Genomic DNA, 13,855 nt, shown 5'->3' with positions numbered 1-13,855 from the left:
CACAAGGAGGCAGAGAGGCAGGCAGAGAGAGAGAGAGAGGGAAGCAGGCTCCCTGCTGAGCAGAGCCTGACGCAGGACTCATCCAGGACCCTGGGATCATGACCTGAGCCAAAGGCAAAGGCTTAACCCACTGAGACACCCAGGCGCCCCAGATGCCGCCTCTTGATGGGAGCAGCTGCAAAGTCACACTTCAAAGGAGGAGGCTACAGGAGGGGTAAACGATTGTGGCCCCTTTTTGTAATTGACTTTCCACAATAAACTACATGACTCAAGGTAGGTTTCTTAACTTCTATTTTTACTCATCTTCAAAATGGAGATAACATTACAATTGTTACCTTAATTTTTCATAAAATATTGGCCAAGATAATGCTGACACTACCCTCTAGGGTCTTCCTAGCCTGAAAGTCTTATGAATCTGCATGGCAGAGAGAGAGAGAGTAGGCGGATTTTTTTTGTGACCTCTTAGGGCAAGACCTTGGCCCTGATTTTCTCTGTTGATTTCATGCTGTTCCGCTTAGTACTCGTCAGGCTGTGGTACAGAAACCCATTCAAAACAGTTCAATAAAAGAAGCCAAAGCTACTGTTTGTTCCTCCATGTTCACGCCATCGTCTCCTCCCTTAACTCTCCTTTTAAGACTCCTCTAGAACATGACCCAGCCAAGTGGCCTGAGCCCTGGAGTCTAATGTGACTGTTCAGCTTTGTTCATTAGAGCTAAATGGCCTGGTTCTCAGTGTCCCAATTCCAAAATCTACAGAGAGAATCTGCTTGGTCCAGCACATCTCTTCTTAAAAGGTCAGTTCAGTCTAATCCGCCATGGCGGGAGAGTTGGGCAGTCTTAGGGGGAAGGGGCAGCTTTATGTGGGCAACAGAGACTGTGAGCAAAAGCAGTTCCTTCAGGAGATGGCTCTGGACCAGCAGACACAATGATTCACATTTCCTGGACCCAGGCGGCCTTCTCTAATATTTTAAATTACCTTCCCATCAAACAGTCGAAGTACACAAGTTCAAGGACTCTGTAAAAATCCATCTCCTTTCTGAACATTTCTAAATGAAGTGGACGTGGGTGGCTGTTTCTCCCACCCACTCACCAAAACCCCATCACACGCTTTCGCTGTAAGCCTATGTGTATTCGTTTGCTAGGGCTGCCATCACGAGTACCACAGACCACAAGGACACAGTTGTACTTACACAACAGAAATATATTTTTCTCACAGTTGTGGAGGCCACAGATCCGGAGGTCAAGGCAGGATTACTTCCTTCTGAGGGTTGCGAGAGAGATCTCTTCCAGGTTTCTCTCTTTGACTTGCAGATGGCTGTCCTCTCCCCGGGGTCTTCACATCATCTTCCCTCTGTACTTTCTGTGTTCACATTTCTCTCTTATAAGGACAACAATCATATAGGACGAGGGGTCCACCCTAATGTCCCTATTTTACTTAATTCCCTCTGCACGGACCCTATCTCCAAATACAGTCACATTCTGACTAGGTTAGAACTTCCAACACGTGAGTTCTGAGGAAGACGCAGTAATTCAGCCCATTTCAGCCTGTTCTTTCCATTGCAACATCACTGTGCTTATCTACAGTTCTGCTTATCGGAATGCCCTTCAGTCCCTGAGAGCATCCAGTAACGACTGACGGACTCTTTTCATCTGTCCTTTATAAATAAGTCTTCTTTAAAACTCCAACTCTGTGGAAAAGCAGCCATACAATGTACTTTTTGAAGGTACTTTTGAAAAAATTCTGTTAATCAAACAGCACTTTGCTTATACGTTGCCTAAGAAAATGGTTCTCAACCCAGGGTAGACAGTAGAATCATCTGTAGCTTTTAAAAAACAGCCCTCTTCAACCATTCCTACCTCTAAAGATTCTGGTTATTTGGTTTAGGTTGGGATATAAGCACTGGTTTTTTTTTGAAGCTTACCAAATGATTCTAAAGTAAAGTGAGTGTTGAGAACCAGTGGCTTCAGATAAAACATAGGGGAGGAAAACAACTCTTATAAAAGCACCTCAACCTGCCAGGCCCTGAGCTAAGGTGCTTTGCTATGTAGTTTAATTTTCAAAACAATCCTATAAATATTAGCACTATGTCCTCCATTTCCCCACACTAGAAAACTGAGGTTCGAGAAGGTTGCCTTACTCAAGTCCCATGAGCTGTAGAAGCAGAGGGTTTAAATGCTGGGTTGCAGAAGCCTGGCTAGAGCAGGAGGTTGGTCAGGCCTTTTCCTTTGCAGAGACCATCAGCACAAAAAAACACAATTTTTGGCCATTTAAAAAAACACACACACAGATCTGGGGGTGCCTGGATGGCTCAGTCAGCATCTGCCTTCAGCCCAGGTCATGATCTCAGGGTCCTGGAATCAAGCCCCACATGGTGGGGAGGGATCCCTGCTCAGAGGGGAGTCTGCTTCTCCCTCTCCCTCTGCCCCTCCCCCCACTTGTGCACTCTCTCTCTCTCTCTCTAATAAATAAAAAATTAAAAAAAAAACAGATCTGTCTTACTTTCACACTGATTTTTCCATGGCAAGACTCAACCACCATCAAAGGATTATATTCTATTTGTCAGAACAGACGAGGCTATGCTGCTATAACAGATGCATGCAAATCTTGGTTTAAAGATTTTTTTTTTTTAATTTATTTGACAGAGAGAAATCACAAGTAGATGGAGAGGCAGGCAGAGAGAGAGGGGGAAGCAGGCTCCCTGCTGAGCAGAGAGCCCGATGCGGAACTCGATCCCAGGACCCTGAGATCATGACCTGAGCCGAAGGCAGTGGCTTAACCCACTGAACCACCCAGGCGCCCCGCAAATCTTGGTTTAACATATCGTGATTTATTTCTCATTCATCAAGTTTCCTTATAGCTCTCAGTACCTCTTTGGATCAGTTCTTGCCAAATGGTTACTCGGGGTTCTAGGCTGCTCCCTCTTTCTGGCTATACCTTTAAGAATACTTGTCTTCTAGGTTGCTCAGGTGGGAGGTGGGAGAGGGTGGGTACAGATTTTTTCTTTTTTTTTTTTTTTAAGATTTTATTTATTTATTTGACAGAGAGAGATCACAGTAGACAGAGAGGCAGGCAGAGAGAGAGAGAGAGGGAAGCAGGCTCCCTGCTGAGCAGAGAGCCCAATGTGGGACTCGATCCCAGCACCCTGAGATCATGACCTGAGCTGAAGGCAGCGGCTTAACCCACTGAGCCACCCAGGTGCCCATTTTTCTTTTCTTTTTTAAAAGATTTTATTTATGTATTTGACAGAGATCACAAGTAGGCAGAGAGGTAGGCAGAGAGAGAGAGAGAGGAGGAAGCAGGCTCCCTGCTGAGCAGAGATCCCAAAGTGGGGCTCGATCCCAGGACCCTGGGATCATGACCTGAGCCGAAGGCAGAGGCTTTAACCCACTGAGCCACCCAGGTGCCCCGGGTAGGAGATTTCTATGAGCTATCAAATATTTCGGTTTACAAGTGACACATGGCCCTTCTGCGTAGAGCTCTTTGATTAGCCCTGATCACAGGAAATGTGGGGGAGCATGAGGACATTTTGTGAGCAGCAAATGTCTCTGTGATGTTACCTTAACAAAAGGCATCTTTTTTTTGGAGATCATGCTCAAGAAGACTGAAACCCATGTCTGACCCTACAGGCCTTCCTTCTCCATTCCACAGCACAACCTACAAACCATTCTTCTGTAAAGGCAAGCCTAAATTCTTAACTGAGGTCTGAGGCACTTTAGGAGTTTTAACATGTAATTTTACCTTATTATACATTTCTTAGGGGGCAGAGATCATATCTCATTTTTCTCTCTGTTCTAATGCACACAGTAGGTCCTCAATAATAGTATGTATGTACACATATACATAAATTCAGCAAATGTTAATTGGGCAAGACAGACATAGTATCTGCCTTCATGACTACAATTAAAATATCCTAATAACACCGTACTGGTTTTGTGTCTTGTCATTAGTAATGTGCTTTATATCATTATCTCACTTTAATTATTAATGTCATAAATTAAAAATATAGACCAATTAGCTTGGGCTTCTCATTAATTTCTCAGCTGTTTTGTCATATATTTTATTACCTACCTCCTTACACATTTCTTTCCTTCCTGTTTCATAGCTGGATGAGAGGTTATGTCGTTTATAGCCGACAAGGTGACAAAATGCTATGCTTATGTTATGCATGTTACACACCTCTTTTCTGATCATGCAGAGATATGTAGGCTCTTAATAACTTGTTTGAGATATACTTGCCCAAAGACAGTTGAGGGACAATATAAACATATAAGAAATACATAATTTTTCAGTTTAGATACACAAGGGTTTTTTATTTTTGCCTGCTTTTTAGATAGCTCACATTTCATAATTAAGAATTACAGCTTAAAAGCAACTTTAAAATTTTTATATTTTCATTACCAAAGGAATATAATCACTTTCAGAAACTTAAAAAACAAAAACAGAGGTAAGAACCCATCTACAGTTCCCCCAACCACTATTAGCCTTTTGGTGTATTTCCAGATTAGTTATTTTTAGATAAAAGAAAATACGTTATCTTTGTTTTTTCTCCTGCAAGATTATTTCATGTAAGAAATTAGAAAACTGTCATTTTGGATAGACATTTTCATTTAGCTTGTATTTTAGTGATTATTATTTCATGCAACAGCTGTGAGGTGAAGGTTCAGAAGAAACCAGGCAATTCATTTGAGTGATGATGGTAAATTACATTTTCTCCCTAGTGGGGTGCGGAAGGAGACTTAGGAAAAATTTGCGGAAGACACAGAAGAGAGACATATGCTGTGGTCCTAAATATAAAACATGTAAATTGAATGAAAAAAATAATTACAGAACATAAGATTGGGGTAACTTATTTTTCTTCCTAAATAATTAAGGCAAAAGCTTGTGTCTTTTTTTAAGACCTTGATTTTCCTCAATGTTCACCACGGTAAATAGCTGCAATTAAGATTCATCACACGTAATCAGTTTCCAAATTATTTCATGCATACATTATCTACAGCAACAGGCCCCTCCTTTTCTCCCCCAAGTCAATCTTTAAGCAAGTTGAAGTTTCACAATGGTCTTTTAAACCAGTATTTGTAGCTCACAATGTCTGCATGTCCAGGGTGCCCATGTTTGGCACTCTTTGATCCAGTAACTGTTTTAGTCCCATATATTTTGGATGTTTAAATCACTTTGATTTGGCATGCGGTCTGAAGGTAGTGGTATTCCAAGAGCCCTCTCACTGCATGTTAAGTGCTGTTCTCTGACTCTCAGCCAGAGCTCGGATGTTGGCAGGGTTGACTGCTCAAATGTAGTGATTTCATTTCCAACCTTTGCATACTAAAATTACATAGCCCAAACATGAAGCTTCCAGATTTTTCCTCTTGAAAACAGAATAGAGACATAATTTAACATTGCTACAAAATAATTAAGACAATCTGTGAAATGGGAATGCATTTGAAAATTGTTAAGCTGTCACAATACTGAGGAAATTAATGCTGCTTTGTGAGGTTCAATACTAGCTGAGAAACAAAAAAAAAAAAATGTGTAGTTGTTTAGGGAATTTCATATTTTTCTACTTTTACTTTATAAAGGGAGTGTCATAGATTTAGTTCTCCCTAAGGTAGACCCTGAATAAAGGATGCAAGAGCAAGTGGTTATTTGGGATGTGGTGCCAAGAAGTACAGACGGGGGAAAGAAGCAAGACAGGGAAGGAAGCCACTAATAGAGACTGCGGTTACAAGATCTAGGGCCCAAGCCCAGCGGAGACTAGCGACAAAGTGTAGGGGCAAGGGAGCTAGGGTGTTATTATTCATCAGCCTCTCTGGTAGCTATTCCCAGGGATGTTGTACTTTCTGTCACCCCCAGCCCACATGCAGCACGGCCTGTGAAGTCATCTTCAGGTGGGGTCAAGGTGTTGGCAGGAGGTTACCAATGGCACACATCAGAATGTTGAGTGCCAAGACTGCACGAATAGGGCACCACAGCGTCTGGTTAGGGGAGGTGTGTAAGTAGGTTTCAATCACACACACCTAGTAGGGTCCTGCTTTTGCCACGTGTGTGTGAAATTGAGATGACCTCATCTATCCATTTCATTTGTAAAATAAAAATAATACAGATTTTTACCTCCTAGGGTCTTTGTAAGGATTAAGTCAGATACTGGGTATATACTGCATACAACATGAAAGTTCACCGTATGTATCAAAGGATGGACCCAAACACAGATTAGAAATTATGTCAGTAGGGGTGCCTGGATGGCTCCATGGGTTAAAGCCTCTGCCTTCAGCTCAGGTCATGATCCCAGGGTCCTGAGATCGAGCCCCACATGGGGCTCTCTGCTCAGCGGGGAGCCTGCTTCCTCCTCTCTGCCTACTTGTGATCTCTGTCTGTCAAATAAATAAATAAAATCTTAAAAAAAAAAAAGAAATTATGTCAGTAAATTGTGACTTTGTTAACCTGTATGACAGACAACTCTTGGGGTGCCTTCTGGTTTTGCCCTTCCTTGTAATGGTGATTTTACTTTATTTTTTTAAGATTTTATTTATTTATTTGACAGAGACAGAGATCACAAGTAGGCAGAGAGGCAGGCAGAGAGAAAGGGGGAAGCAGGCTCCCCGCTGAGCAGAGGGAGCCTGATGTGGGGCTCAATCCCAGGACCCTGGGACCATGACCCAAGCCGAAGGCAGAGGCTTTAACCCAGAGCCACCCAGGTGCCCCGAAATGGTGATTTTAACAATGTCGGAATCATGTGGCCCTGGCCTCTGGCCATAGCTAGGGTGAATATCAAAACCAATTCAATTCTTTGATGGGGGGCACTTTGAAATCTGAAATGGAATTGGGGTGCCTGGGTGGCTCAGTCAGTGGAGCTTCAGACTCCTGATTTCGGCTCAGGTCAGGATCTCGGGGTTATGGGATTGAGCCCCTCCCCCCTTTTCCTGGCTCTGCACTCAGCGGGGAGTCTGCTTCTCCCTCTGCTTCCACCCCTCCCCCTGCTCGTGTTCTCTCCCTTTCTAAAAAATAAGTCAGTCCTTAAAAAAATCAAATGGAATCAGTAAGCATGGTGTCTTTGTTGTGCTACATTAATTAATAACGACTATTTTAAGAACTCCTGCAAAAGCTTGGAGCAGCCATGATTCTCTCCACTGACTTTTGATTGTTCTGAGGTAACTTAAAACATTTTAAAAATATGCCTTTTTGCTAAAGTTAGACAGAGAGAATTTCTGTTGCTTGCAACCAAAACAATCTCAGCCAGTAAAATCCATCTGTTCTTAATTCAAAACTTTGATCCTGCTCTCTCATCAACATTTATATATAAACATAATTTTAACATATACATGAAACAATTTAATTACATATCAGTGATATATTTTTATGCATGAATATAATTTTTATTAAATATGTAAATATTATTTTATATATGTAAATACTCCAGAGCTAGTGAAAAACAAAAAATGAAAAACCCCACAGTCCTCCAGTCACTCCCCAGTCAGTGAGCTGGTGACCTGGACACCGGCTGCAAAGCTGAGATACAGTCCTCAGATGGGTTTCAGTTTCATGAGAATGCCCGCTCTGTGGACAATTAACTGTTAGCACATTGAAGTGAAAATCTCTTTTCACTTTTTAAGATTTATTTATCCATTTAAGAGAGAGAGAGGGAGAGAACATGTGCAAGCGACTGGGGTGGGGGTTGCAGAGAATGAGAGAGAATCCTCAAGCACACTCCTCACCCAGAGCCCAATGCGGGCTTGATCCCATGACCTTGAGATCATGACCTGAGACAAAACCAAGAGTTGGGATGCTCAACCAACTAAGCCACCTAGGTGCCCCCAAAATCTGTTCTTTTACAGTCCTGGAGCTGTAGAAATCTAAGAGAAGCAGCTTCTAAAAAAATAATCAAGAAGATTTTATATCTTTTTAAAACTTAGATGCTGTTAGCTAGACCCTACATTTTCTGAGGTATAGGGTTCCCTTCACTGTAACCCCCACGGGCCTCCATTTTCTGTCAACTTCAGATCTTCCTATTCTGCTCCTTATGTCCAGATTTCCTTTTCTATCACCCAGGCATTTGGTCAACTCAACTGATATTTATTTAGTGTTAGCTGTGCACATTATGTAAGTGCTGGATCTATGATCATAAAACAAAATAGGGGTGCCTGGTGGCTCAGTCAGTTAAGTGTCTGCCTTTGACTTGGGTCATGATCACAGGATCCTGGGATGGAGTCCTGCATCGGGTTCCATGCTCAGTAGGGGGTCTCCTTCTCCCTTTCCCTCTGTTGCTGCTGCTCTCTCTGTTAAATAAATAAATACTATCTTAAAAAAAAATATATATATATATCATATATAAATCAATTTATATATATATATAAATCATAAAACAAAATAAATAGTTCTTGACTTAAAAAGCCTATAATCTCACCGTGAGACAAATGTTACGAAAACACTATAAAATATATAGTTACAAATTGTGAAAAATGTCATGTACGAATATTGGGGATTAAAAATGGAAGATTAGGGGCACCTGAGCGGCTCAGTGTGTTAATGCCTCTGCCTTCAGCTCAGGTCATGGTCCCAGGGTCCTGGGATCAAGTCTCGCATCGGGCTCTCTGCTCAGCCAGGAGCCTGCTTCCTCCTCTCTCTCTGCCTGCTTGTGATCTCTGTCAAGTAAATAAATTTAAAAAAAAAATCTAAAAAAAGAAATAGAAGATTAAAATAGGAAATCTCATTTATATTGAAGGGGCATCAGGAAAACTTCTCTAAGATGATGACTTTTATGCTGAGAAACGGAGGATGGGAGTAGGAGAGGGAAGGACATTCTAGACAAACCGAGTAGCATATGAAAAAGCCCAGAGGTGGGAAAAAATAACTGAAAAATGGCTAAGAGTGGCTGGAGTGTTGTAGACCAAAAGAGTGGGGAGCTGACGCTGAGAGGTAGGCAGGAGCCATAAGGAATTGCAAGGGGAAGCCCTGATGATATCCCAGATCTAAGATCCTTAAAAGAATATCTGGACAACTGAATGGAGAATGGCTGGTAGGGGCAAGAAGAGAAGCAGGGCCAACCAAGAAGCTCTTGCAGGAGCATCATCACGTGATTATGAGTTGAGAGAGCTAGTGGAAGAAACAGAACGGAGAGGTATGTGGGAGGCAGAAAATCAGGACTTGGCGATGGACTGGAAGCTGAAGGAGGAAGCTTTAGGTTTCTGGCTTTAGCATTTGATGGATGGTAGTGGCATTTTATTGATAATAGGAATTCGGAAGGAACAGCGGATTTCCGGGAAAGATCAAGGTATGCTGTTAGTCTGTAGTTCAGGAAAGGGATTATGGACTGGAGATACACACTTGGGAGTTGTTGAAACACAGGTAGTATTTAAAGCCTTAAGAGCTGGGAAGGAGTGAAGAGAGAGGAGAACTGAGGACCAAGCTCTGGAGAACAATATGAAGGTCAAGGATAGAGAAGGGCCATCAAAAAGGCAAAAGGCAAAATAAATAAAAAAGCAGTCCTGGAATCTGGAGGGAAAACCGTAGGAGTGTAGTGTTACAGCAGGCGGGAAAAACAAAAACAAAAACTGTTTCAGGAAAGATGTGCTCTGTGGCATGGGATGGTGCGGAGGTGACAAAGAAATCCATATGTGATTCAGGGAAATGGCCATCACTGGTCCCCTCGGTTAAGAGTAAAGTATTTTTGCAACCTGCTATGTATGCCCTGTTCCAAACGTGCCCTAACTTCTGACCAAAGCCCAAAAGAAAGCAGAAACTATTCCTTTTGCTTTGAAACTTAAAGCACTCCTCCAAGGCGAGAAATTCCTCCCCCTATAAAATTGATTCAGAACCCCTTTTCTTTCCTTCCCCATCCTACCCTCATATGACAAACTTATTTCCTGAGGAAAACTCATCTCAAGGAAATAGGTTCTTCTCACCATCATTCCTTATAGACAATTACATCACCCCTCCAATTCTGAAGGCCAGAAGTCCAAAATCAGGGTCACCAGGCTCAAATCAAAGTGTTGGCAGGGCTGCATTCCTCTGAAGGAACGAGTGGAGAATCTGCTCCTTGCTTCTTCCAGCTCCTGGTGGTGGGCTGTCAGCATTTTCTTGGCTTGTGGCCGCATGATGCCCATCTCTGACTTGATGGTCACATCCTCTAAGATCTTCTAAATTCTCCCTCTGTTCTCCCTTCCATAAAGATACATGATTGCATTTAAGGTTCAACACAAATAATCCAGGACAATCTCCATATCTCAAGGTCCTTAATTATATCTAAAGACCCCCTCTTTTTTGTTTCAGAGGAGATAACTTACAGATTCCAGGGATTAGGATGAAGATATCTTTTGGATGGCTGCTTTTCACAAAAGTTATGTGACAAGCAGGGACTACAAAGGCTGTATTCCTTTCTGCTTCCTGGCATCCCTATATTACCTGAAAACCAAGTTATTTCCAACTATATTCATCTCATCCCTAAAACTGACAACTCTTATTATTGTCAATATCCTCAAAAAAATCCCCTAGGAGTTCATCTTTACAACTATGGAATTATCTTTAACGTGTGCCGTCTTACCAAATAAGGCCTAAGCCTTCTTTTGCCTCTGAGAGCTTCTTTTGGACTCTCTTGACTCTAGCCTGTCACTTTTCTAGACCATCTAAGAAAATCTTTCCAGTTCATTTGATCATGCCACCTGTGTACTCAAGGACTCACTGGCTCTATATTTTAGCTTTCACTTCCTATGAGCATCAAGTCCTGAATAAGACCTTTCAAGACCTTAAGTACTGATTCTTTATGTATCCTCTATGCCTTTGCTGGCTAAGAATTGCATTCCGTTATCAATAATAGAGACCCACCTAACAGCAGTTTAAACAAGAAAATGTCTTTCAATTAAGAAGTCCAGATATAGTTAAGCACTTGAATCACAATCCCCTGAAGTTATTATAAGCCAGGTTCTTTCTTCATATACTTTTGTGAAGTAGGGCATGGGTTCCATCTTTAAGGTCACCTCACAGTCCAAGACAGCTTCTGGAGTTCCAGTCATTATATATATATATGTATATATATATATATACACACACACATATACACACACACACACACACACACACATACATGAAACACACACACACACACACACACACTAGGCAGCAGGTAAAAGAAAGCACATAAAGATGGAAAGTGTTCTCACCCCCTTCCTTCTCAGCAGGTTTCCTAGAAATTGTGCACACTTCCCTTTGTATCTCCTGTGGTCTCATAGCCACATTTTGCCGCAATGGAAGAAAATATAATTTTCCAGCAGGACAGGTTGCTGAGGGTGTTGCTCTAAGGAATGAGAGAATGGATATTAGGAAGCCAACTGACTATCTTTGCCTCCATGTCCTAATACGGAGTGAGTTTTTAGCCCCACAATAATCCTTTGGCAAGAAGTGGGACTCAATTGCAAAAAACTACTGTGTATGTGTGGTTGAGAGGGTAGTGGGGAGAAGACAAGTAAATCTGATATACCCTCAATTAATCCCACAGTGTATACCTATCAGGATCCCTCATAAAATCAGATTTTAAAAAAGGCAGAAGAGGGAACAGAAGAGCTTCCTCATGCTTATGAGTAGGCTGTGCACAGTGATCTTCCGGAGTACAGTACTGAGAGGGAAGGAAAAGCGATTTTGCAGGGGCGACTGGAGAAACACTAGTTCTGCCAGGTGATCAAGGTCCGTCACAGCCATAAATCACATTGGCAGCATGCGACCTGATAGAACCACTTCAGTTCTGTTGTCTTCCTCCCCAAAACCCATAATCCCACTCGAATCAGGAGAAAAACAGACTACTTTCAACAGAGAGGTGTCTTCCAAATACCTCAAAATTGTTAAGTCATCAAAAACAACCCTATTACTGAGTTACCTTTTGGTTGTTGAGCTTTAATAGTCCTTTGACAGTATTTATAAAAGAGAAAAGTGGGCTTTTCATTTTGATGAAGTCTTATTTATCTACTTTTCCTTTTGTTGCTAGTGGGGGTTTTTTGCCACATTTAAGAAATCATTGCCAAATTCAAAGGCAAAGATTTGTCCTTGTTTTCTTCCAAAGATTTTATAGTTTTAGCTCTTAAATTTAGGTCTTTGATCCGTTTGTGTTTTTGTATATGGTGTGAGGCAGAGGTCCAACCGCATTCTTTTGTGTGTGGCTAGCCAGCTTTCCCAGCACACCGTTTGTTGAAGACACTATTCTTCTCCCATTGAATGGTCTTGGACATTATTTTAAAAAATCAATTGACAATAGATTAACGGATTTATTTCTGGACTCTCAATTCTCTTGATCTTGTATCTATCCTCTATGCCAATACAACACTGTTTTATTGATGTAACTTTTAGAATTGGGAAGTATGAGTCTACTAACTTTCTCTTCTTTTTCACGATTGTTTTGGCTATTCAGGGTCCCTTGCAATTCCTTTATGCTACTGACTTTTCCAAATTTGCAAAAAAAAAAAAAAAAAAAAAAAAGCCACTGCGATTTTGATAGGTATTACATTGAATCTGCAGATTGCTTTGGTGGATATTACCATTGGGACAACATTAAGTCTTCTAATACATGAATACAGGATGTCTTTTCATTTCTTGAGGTCTTAATTTCATTCAGCAACACTTGGTACCATTAGTGTACCATTAGTCTTAGACGTACTTGGTTAAATTTATTCTAAGATGTTTTATCATCTTAGATGCTATTGTAAAAGGAATTATTCTCTTAATTTTCTTTTTGGATTGTTCATTGCTATTGTACAGAAATACAATGGATTTTTATGCTGATCTTATATCCTGCCACGTTATTGAATTTATTAGTTCTAACAGATATTTTGTGAATTCTTTAGGATTTTGTACACATAAAATCATGCCATTCATGAATAGCTTTATTTCATTCTTTCCAATTTGGATGCCTTTTATTTCTTTTTCTTGCCTTAAGTACTATAGACTGATTGCACTTTTAAGCAAAAAAATGTTAAACATTCTTGGCCTACAATTTCAGCATGATTTTTTTGAAAGTCTACATACGAAATGTATACATACTACTTCCATGTCTGTAGACAGTACATCATGAAAAGTACAGGAAGCACACTCGTCTTTGTAGCTAATGAACATATAAACATTCCAGTGTCAACAGTATTTTAAACTATGCGCAGTAACAAAACAGATTTTGTATTTGTTTTGCACTGGGTTATCTTTGGGATATTTTAAAATAATGAAGAAATAGAAACAAGTTTGAGGGCACCTGGGTGGCTCAGTGGGTTAAGCCACTGCCTTCGGCTCAGGTCGTGATCTCAGGGTCCTGGGATCGAGGCCTGAATCGGGCTCTCTGCTTGGTGGGGAGCCAGCTTCCCCTCTTCTCTATCTGCCTGCCTCTCTGCCTACTTGTGATCTCTCTGTCAAATAAATTTAAAAATCTTAAAAAAAAAAACCACAAAAAAAACAAGTTTGAGAAACAATTCTCACCTTTATAACATATAAAATTTATAACAGAAGCTGTACATACAAAATAAAATCCTAGTTACAAAAGATGTATCTGGAGTTATAATCTTCAATAAAAATGAGTATGTGTGTATACATAAGTACAGAAATACACACTTTAAGGTTTTACAGTACCCCATTGCTTTATGCATTATGTAAGAGGATATCTATTAATTAAGGTATCTAAATTACTAACTTCTATAAGGCTTTAAATACAATATCCAGATAAACAACAAAAGGCAACTCAACTCTGAAACAGTGTTAGAATCCAAAATCTCTCATATGAGATCATTATCTCCTATTCCCTTTGAAGGAAGTTTCCAACTATTTTACAAACTAATATTAGAATATCTCTGTGAAAAAACAAAACAACAGAATATGCATGGCAGTGAATGACTTTATT

The sequence above is a fragment of the Mustela nivalis genome (genome assembly GCF_964662115.1).
Source record: "Mustela nivalis genome assembly, chromosome: 2".
Taxonomy (NCBI): Eukaryota; Metazoa; Chordata; class Mammalia; order Carnivora; family Mustelidae; genus Mustela; species Mustela nivalis.
The sequence above is the reverse complement of the archived record's forward strand: the minus strand, read 5'-3'. Positions refer to the sequence as shown.